Source organism: Oryx dammah, unplaced genomic scaffold, assembly GCF_014754425.2.
Source record: "Oryx dammah isolate SB20612 unplaced genomic scaffold, SCBI_Odam_1.1 HiC_scaffold_1, whole genome shotgun sequence".
In the NCBI taxonomy this organism is placed as follows: Eukaryota; Metazoa; Chordata; class Mammalia; order Artiodactyla; family Bovidae; genus Oryx; species Oryx dammah.
In genome coordinates this window covers 29,289,889-29,298,803 of record NW_024070185.1, presented here as the reverse complement: position 1 = coordinate 29,298,803, position 8,915 = coordinate 29,289,889, and the positions used below count along the sequence as shown (strand labels likewise).

The 8,915-nt window shown below is 39.8% G+C and overlaps 1 protein-coding gene across 10 annotated transcripts in view; it reads right to left on the bottom strand.

Annotated features, from left to right (window-relative positions):
• LOC120863714 (nuclear factor 1 B-type) overlaps positions 1-8,915 on the bottom strand; it is a 257,146-nt gene that overhangs the window by 164,281 nt on the left and 83,950 nt on the right. The gene's annotated exons all lie outside the window — the stretch shown is intronic.

Below are 8,915 nucleotides of genomic sequence, written 5' to 3'. Positions count from 1 at the left end.
AAGCAGGCATTATGCTCAGAAGCAGATCTGGCTCTATCGAATTCTCAGACTTCAGTCCCAAAGTTTCTGTAATCCTCTATGAAAAGATCCAAAAAGTATTCAGAAACACAGAACAAAATATTTAAAGGTCCAAGACAATACATTTGTTTCTACTGAGTTTTTCTTTTACATTAGTTGTATGTAATATTTGGTCATTGTGATGAAATACATGCTATTTCCTTTTGAATAGAACTAATTTTAACAAAATTGATTAAAATATGACTTAGAACATTGACTGGGTAAATTTTTAACACTAGTTCATAAGATTCAATCATTCTAATCTTAAATTGGCTCTCATTGTTCAATAAACATTATCAAAATAATTAATTGAGACGGTATGGACTCCACATTTTAAAGAACCGGTTTTATTTTTCTAAAATCATTTAATGATGACAATTTGGCTTTGTAACAAGAGCTGAAAACATAATTCATTGAGAGATGAATCATCCCTCTACCAGTAAGCCAATAAGAAATATTTTAAGAACATTTTTCATCAAAATCTGTTCAGTAAAACCACCTTTTAAAAAAGCAATGAATATAAAATCTATGAGTCTCAAAGAACAGAAAACAAAAAAAGTTGATATAACTTTTGTTAATTGAAGTATATGTTTTAAAAATTATTCCAGATAATTGCTAATCACATTTTAAAAATAAACATTAGATTAAGACAGCCAAGCACACCTTAAAAATGAACATTCAGCTAATTATATGTTTGCCATGGATTAAAAATTAAAATGGACTGTTTGGTTAACATTTTAAATGGCTTTCTAACATCATAAACTCAAGGTGTGTGTGTGCATTCCTAAAGATGCCCCAAAAAACTACTACAATTTTCAAAGATTATTTATCCATTCAAAGCTTTCTGCCACTTACCATTAACTAATGAATTACCATTCCTTGGTAAAATTTTATTCCTAGACTGTGACATCCCTGTGGAAAGAGCCTATGCTCTTTATTCCTGCTGCTGCTGCTGCTGCTGCTGCTAAGTTACTTCAGTCGTGTCCGACTCTGTGCCAGCCCATAGACGGCAGCCCACCAGGCTCTCCCGTCCCTGGGATTCTCCAGGCAAGAACACTGGAGTGGGTTGCCATTTCCTTCTCCAATCCATGAAAGTGATAAGTGAAAGTGAAGTCGCTCAGTAGTGTCTGACTTTTAGCGAATCCATGGACTGCAGCCCACCAGGCTATTCCATCCATGGGATTTTCCAGGCAAGAGTACTGGAGTGGGGTGCCATTGCCTTTTCCGGCTTTTTATTCCTAGAGGTTATTATAAAACATAGAATATCACTAGGTACTCAGAAACTGTTTATTGAATGAATGAAAAATTGATAAATTTTTTAAATCAATGAACATTGTTCTGAAATGTCCCTCTTTATTCATTTATTTATTAAAGTCTTTATTGAATTTGTTACAGTATTGCTTCTACTTTCTGTTTTTGGGTTTTGGCCGTAGGATCTTAGCTTCCTGACTGGGGATTGAACCTGCACCCCCTGCAATGGAAGGCGAAATCTTAACCACTGGACCACCAGGGAAGTCCCTGAAGTGTCCCTCTTTAAACTTGAAGTGTATTATATCATGTATTTTGGGGGGGGGGGGAAGCAGAGATCCTTTGGATTTTCATGAATTGGATATTCTTCCCTGAACTTAAGTAACAGGAATAGTATCATGAGAACAGTATGATAATTTAACAATACACCATGACTTACTGGTGATCATTTCTTAGAAATAACTTTCCTCTAATGCTACATAATGGTTGATGGGAAGATCCACTGTGTGAGACATCTTAGATAAGCAGGCATTTGATAATAAGCCTCACAAAGTTGGTTTAATTTTTCAATACAAACTGTCAAGGCAGATATTATTATTACTAGCCCTATCTTAAAAATAAACCTTAAAGAGAGGCCTCAAGAGGTTAAGTAATTTGCCCAAGTTAATGCTGCTGTTGAACTGCAGAGAAGAGCCTCCTAGGTTTCCAAGCCTGTGTTCCATCCACTGAACTACAGGGTCTCTCAGCACTTAGGAATTATCCATATCTATGCATTTAATTTTACATAATTTATTTTCCCAAGTTTACTTTAATGCTGGGCTGGAGGAAGCACAAGCTGGAATCAAGATTGCCGGGAGAAATATCAATAACCTCAGATATGCAGATGACACCACCCTTATGGCAGAAAGTGAAGAGGAACTAAAAAGCCTCTTGATGAAAGTGAAAGAGGAGAGAGAAAAAGTTGGCTTAAAGCTCAACATTCAGAAAATGAAGATCATGGCATCTGGTCCCATCACTTCATGGCAAATAGATGGGGAAACAGTGGAAACAGTGTCAGACTTTATTTTGCGGGGCTCCAAAATCACTGCAGATGGTGACTGCAGCCATGAAATTAAAAGACGCTTACTCCTTGGAAGGAAAGTTATGACCAACCTAGAGAGCATATTCAAAAGCAGAGACACTACTTTGCCAACTAAGGTCCGTCTAGTCAAGGCTATGGTTTTTCCAGTGGTCATGTATGGATGTGAGAGTTGGACTGTGAAGAAGGCTGAGCGCCGAAAAATTGATGCTTTTGAACTGTGGTGTTGGAGAAGACTCTTGAGAGTCCCTTGGACTGCAAAGAGATCCAACCAGTCCATCCTAAAGGAGATCAGCCCTGGGATTTCTTTGGAAGGAATGATGCTGAAGCTGAAACTCCATTACTTTGGCCACCTCATGCGAAGAGTTGACTCATTGGAAAAGACTCTGATGCTGGGAGGGATTGGGGGCAGGAGGAGAAGGGGACGACCGAGGATGAGATGGCTGGATGGCATCACGGACTCGATGGACGTGAGTCTGAGTGAACTCCGGGAGATGGTGATGGACAGGGAGGCCTGGTGTGCTGCGATTCATGGGGTCACAAAGAGTCGGACACGACTGAGCGAGTGCACTGAACACTTTTTAAGGAAAAATTATATTCTAATTCATTCTGCATCACTCAAGTACTCTTCCTTTAATCAGGTTTCTTATCCAACTTTTCGTTTCTCTGTTTCTTTTAAAAATAGACACAGGAACGGTAGAAGCAACTGGGAATACACTGTGCTGAAGCTGACTTAGAAATAAGTGCACAGCAACAGACACACATACGTCGAAGACACCAGACTCTTGACATGACCCTCGTTTTTACTAATAGGAATTCCCATGTCTTAACCAAATGATCTACTTGAGCCCATGTACGAAAGCCTACTTATTCTCACTACCCACTCAAATTTAGTAGTCAAAATAGCAAACACTTCATTGTTTAATATTTTTGAGATATGTCAATTACATACAAATTCAAACTGCTTGTAAACTGGGGTCATGCTTAGTTTTGGAAATATTCCAGTGAAAAAGATTCCTTTCTGGACAGGCTTTACCATTATAGAAGAAAGGACCTCACAGTTTCCCTCTCTCAGTCCATATGGGGTTTCCCTTTTGACCGTGTTTCAATTTTATTAGAGTTCATCACTAATGTGGTTTCTCTTCCACTTGAACCCCAACTCAAACCAGTTTAATGTCATGTTCCTAGTGATTCAATATGAAACAGGGGCATATCAAAAGATCTTCTATTTGTGGGATCTTAGAAATTATTTTTTCCTTTCACTTTCTAAAAATCTTTTTAGGTGATAACTTTTATTACTATCTTTATTAGGTATACTGTATACTCAGTTGCTCAGTCATATCTGACTCTTTGTGACCCCATGGACTATAGCCCTCCAGGCTCCTTTGTCCATGGGATTTCCCAGGCAAGAATACTGGAGTGGGTTGCCATTTCCTCCTCCAGGGGATTTTCCTAACCCAGGGATTGAACCCGTGCCTCGGCGCAGCAAATTCTGGACCACTGAGCCACCTGGCAAGCCCATTAGGTATACTGATGCTGCTATTGCTACTGCTGCTAAGTCGCTTCAGTCGTGTCCTACTCTGTGCGACTCCATAGACAGCAGCCCACCAGGCTTGGCCGTCCCTGGGATTCTCCAGGCAAGAACACTGGAGTGGGTTGCCATTTCCTTCTCCAATGCATGAAAGTGAAAAGTGAAAGTGAAGTCGCTCAGTCGTGTCTGACTTGTAGGGACCTCATGGACCGCAGCCTACCAGCACATGGGATTTTCCAGGCAAGAGTACTGGAGTGGGGTGCCATTGCCTTACAAAAAGGCTTTAGGGAGATTTGTGGGGGAAAAAAAAAACAGGAAAAGACAGAATCACTTAAACTCAATTAGAAAAGAAGCATCCTAAGTATTACAAGGAAACAGAACAGATGAGATTTAATTTCATATAATTTCTGCAGACACATGTAGATAATCCCCAACTTACTAAGGAACAGAGCTCCAAAAGCTCATAGGTGAGTCAGTGGTCTGGAACTCACACTGAAATCTCCTATCAAAACAGTATCATACAAAGTAACCAGGTTTCCATACCAGTCTATAAAGCCCAATTCAACCCTGAATGCACTTCAACTGTGATACCAATAAGAAATCTGAGTCGAGAGAAGCTGGCCTGAAGACTCATGCCAAAATGGAGAACATGTTTTTATACAATAAAGTCATTCATTCATAAGACATTAATTGAGAACCAAGAAGCTACAGAGTGTCAGTTTTACATGTTCTAATTCTAGAATTAAAGAAACTTACTTTTCAGATATAAACTGGAGATAAAATAATCCCTTAAAAGAAATAACATATGGAAAGTCCTGGCACATAAAAGATTAACTAATTTTAGGCCTTCCTTTGTTTCCCAAGGGACAAAATAGAAAAGGGAGGACTTAGCTTTCTCTCTTTAAATTTCTGAAAAAAACCCAAGTTTAACTTCTAAACCTTCTTCTCTTTCTGTGGGCACTCCCATCACCCAGACACCCATCCTCCCAGGTCCCATGCCCCATGCCCTTTGACTTCCCACTGTGCCAAACATTAAAAGTATCACCTCTCAACCCAACCTCATGCCCATTCCTGCAGCCAGTAACGTCCACCAGGTACTAAAAGAAGAGCAAATGATATCAATTAAAGCAACTGCTTCCAGTAATTGACATTTATTTTTTAAGAAAAAGTCTATCAATCCCAATAAATTTCTAATTAGTGTAATGTTTCAAAGAGTAGAAGAATGATGTAAAAGAATTCAGAAAGATGTCTGGGAACAGAGAGATAAAGGAATAAAGCCATTCCTTTATTCCTTCACTGTGAGGAAATGAAATGAAGAATCATAGAGTTCTATGGAAGTGCAGCCTAAAGTGGGCCCAAATGGACTGGAACGTCCAAGAAGACTTCTTTGTGGAAAGCTTCTCCTAGGATATAAGCCCAATCAGAGTAGGAATGTCATCTGTTCAAATTAACCCTGAATCTCAAGGACCTAGAATAACTTCTGGCACATCATTGGCCCTGCATTGCAGAAAATGTGTAAAAATGAAAGGACATTGGCTTAAATATAGACCTGAAGAATGAGTCGAAATTAGCTGGGAGACATGGAGTTAGCAGAAGTGGTGGCCTTGGGTAGAAAGGGGCAGAGGTCTTTGGCCAACTTAGAAAGGAGATTACCAAAATGATGAGTCAGAAGCTCTAGGGAAAAAAGTGAGAAATGAATTTGGAGAGGTGGGCAAAGGCCAGATATGTCTGAGCCTTTCAGGATGTTTAAGAATTTGACCTGTCTCATCCCAAAGCCCCAACTTGGACTGAACATTCCACAATCAGAACAGCTCTGGCAGGGGGCAGGGGGCAGGGGGCCGGGGGCAGGGGAGACTCTGGGGTGGGAGGCATGGAGGAGGAGCGGCAGCAGCCTCTGTCTGTTAGGAAGATGAGTCCCTGGAGTGTACCTTCAGAGCTCCCATATCTGCATCAGGACTCACCACAGATGAATAAACACACCAGGGATACTTGAGTCCTTTGCCTGAGGTGCTTTCATGAAGGAAAATCATACTTGGAGTCATTGTTTAGAAGTTCAGACAGTTAGCTAAGCATGCTGGGATCATTCACTGAAAGAAGGACATGAAAAATGAAAACATTTTGCTCCTGAATCTGTGTGTGTGTGAGAGAGAGAGAGACAGAGAGAGAAAGAGGGAGAGAGAGGACATTCTGTCAGGGGACTGACTCTAAAAGAATGGAGGATTACACACTTCACTGTTCAAGGGTGACAGAGAGAGAACGAGGCTGGCACCAAGCAGGAAGCCCAATCCTGTCTGAATAAAACACTGCACGTTTATGCAATCCCTGGTACCCGATCTTTTATCACAGAGTATTTTGACTGCAAAGACAGAGAAGTGCTAAGTAAAAATTATTTACTCTGGGTCTATTATGAAAAGAAAAGATTAACTCTCTAACACTTCGTTCATTTTGAAGGTGTATTTTCTACCTTCCCAGTATGATTTATATTAATGAGAGGTTTAAAACAGGTTTTAACTTAAGAATGATTGCTGATGGTGAAGTGAGTAATTATACACCTTCTGACAGGACACGTGAATGGCTCATACAAGGGAACTGCATAACATGCCAGGCTAATCCTCCCTGCATAAAAAGGGAGAATGCTTTGCAAGCTGGCCGATTTTAAGCTCCAGTTAACAAAAACCCTTTTTGTTGGAGCCTAAAACAAGAATGGGTTAACAAAAGCAAGGAGGGAAAAAAATCTTATTTTTTTCTCTTCTTCACAAAATATAGTATTACAGGACTTAAAGGTTTTGAAAGGCCACGATGCGGCTGGAAGACTCGAGAAAGGGGCAAGGTCTGGGCCAGCAACAACAAACTGAAAAGATCCCAAGGAAAATCAGAACCTCTTATCAGTAGGGAACGTTATAATGGGATTCCAGTTGACGGCTGTTTTGTTTTTTTTTTTTTTTTTTAACGAGTTAAAGGTGTAGAGACCAGGAAGGTGCCAATGCTCCTTGCCTAGGTAGAGACGAAACCTAGGGTTCACGGATGTGAAAAAAGAAAAACCGTAAGCCATGGTGGGCGAGTCAACAGTGTGTGTGCCGTTTCTGCATGGCTGCGTTTTCTCATACAAGAGCCACTTCTGGACAATAACAAGACCCCGGAAAGCATCTGCTTAGGGATTACGACCCGGCTACGCTGAGAAATGTTCTGTTAACATAGAGCGACCGTGGGCTTAACTCTGTGCGTGCCTGGCCTGCCCACTGACAGACACACAATACACCCAGTGGTCCTAGATGCTTTCTGAAGACGACACTCAGCTGTGGGCACCACTCACCTGCTCTAGGGAAGGAAAGGAAGAAATGAAAGCTGCCACATTTATTCCACATGATGAGCATTGAGAAACGGAAGACCAAGGTTGGCAGGTGCCAAGAAGGAAGCCAGGAGAAGCAGATCATGTCTTGGAGGATGAGGGAGCAAGCCTCAGTATTGAATTATTTCCTAAGATGGACATCACCTCAGAAAATCTCTAATTAGAAATTTAAGGAACAGAATCCTTATATTCGTCTTCTATGTCTCTTAAATGATTCAGAGAATCCTAAATTTTGACAAGTTTCTAACATGATTTGAACTATTTGTCTTACTTTAGATATTAACATGGATTCACTGGCCTGCATGGTGAATTCTGCCCCTGCAGTGGGCTATGATCACAGAAGTCAGGAACGCCCTCACCTACTTGCAGGGTCCCCTGATGCGGTGCCCAGGACGGCCAGGTCTCATAGAGCAAATCAACACACCCAGCGGGACAGGCCAAGAGGGCAGGCCTGCCTCTGGCTCCTTCCTTCTGCTGACACACATTGCATTTGCTCTTGACAGGATGGAGCAGAAAGTCTTCACTTTTTAAGAAGGCCAAGGCAAAGAACAGGAAGCTGAAGCTGTGGCATTTCCTAAACTAACTGTATTACTACTGCTCTTCAAAAGATCCTTTACAGACATGTACTTAAGCCCTAAAGATAATAAATTATGCTGCAACTGTGATATCCACACAAATGTAGTTTTAAAATACTCTCTTTCCAACTGAAAATAATAGGTAAACCTTTTCTGTTCCTTCATGGATATCTGGAAGCTGGAATTTCTAGGTGTGGAAAAATTTCTTTGAAAGTGATCCCAAAAATTTTCATGAAAAATATCTAACAATTTATCATAAAGAGGGTTGTAAAGTTTGAGGCTCAGCATTTGGTTCTTTTGCAGTTATTCTTTAATATCTGTTTGCAAAACTACATAGATTGCAAAATAAGCCTATATTCAAGGCAGAATAAATTAACTAGTACTGTAAACTTAAATATCTGTTTCATTCAAGTCTATCAATTTTGATCTGAAATCAAACCGGAGGACACTTTTGTCATCATTAGCACTCTTCCCAAATATGCAAAAGGAAAACTGTTCTGAATTTTATATATCATCTAACATATATAAAGCATCTATCAATTATAATTACCAAAACAAGAATCAAAGGCAATGCTTTATTATTCTATTACTTGTCAAGGAAAGATACCTCGAGAAGTTCTGTGACTCCTGGAAACATAAGTTTGGAGCCTAGAGACCTCTGTCTCACTGAACTATCAAACGTAGGAGAAATTATCCCACAGAAAATGTCAGAGGATTACTCCCTAGATAGGATGGCAAAGAGACTCAAGTTCTTAGCATCAAACACATTACAAAATGCCCAAGCAAGGAAAGTCCTACGAACAAGAACCCAATATACTTACACTTATCCTGGTGTAACAGGATAAGAAGGAATAAGATGAGGAGAAGAGGCGTGCAGGGATTTTATTAATCTAATTTCTAATTTTTATTTCTTTATTCACACATATATTTAAACTTTTAATTATTTTAAATTTTATTCAAATAAATTTAAACAAAATTTGAAACTGGCTGATGCATGCATGAGTTTGTAGAAATATTTATCTATTTTTATATGTCTTAAATATTTCAAAATACATTTTTAAGAAACTGAACCAAGGG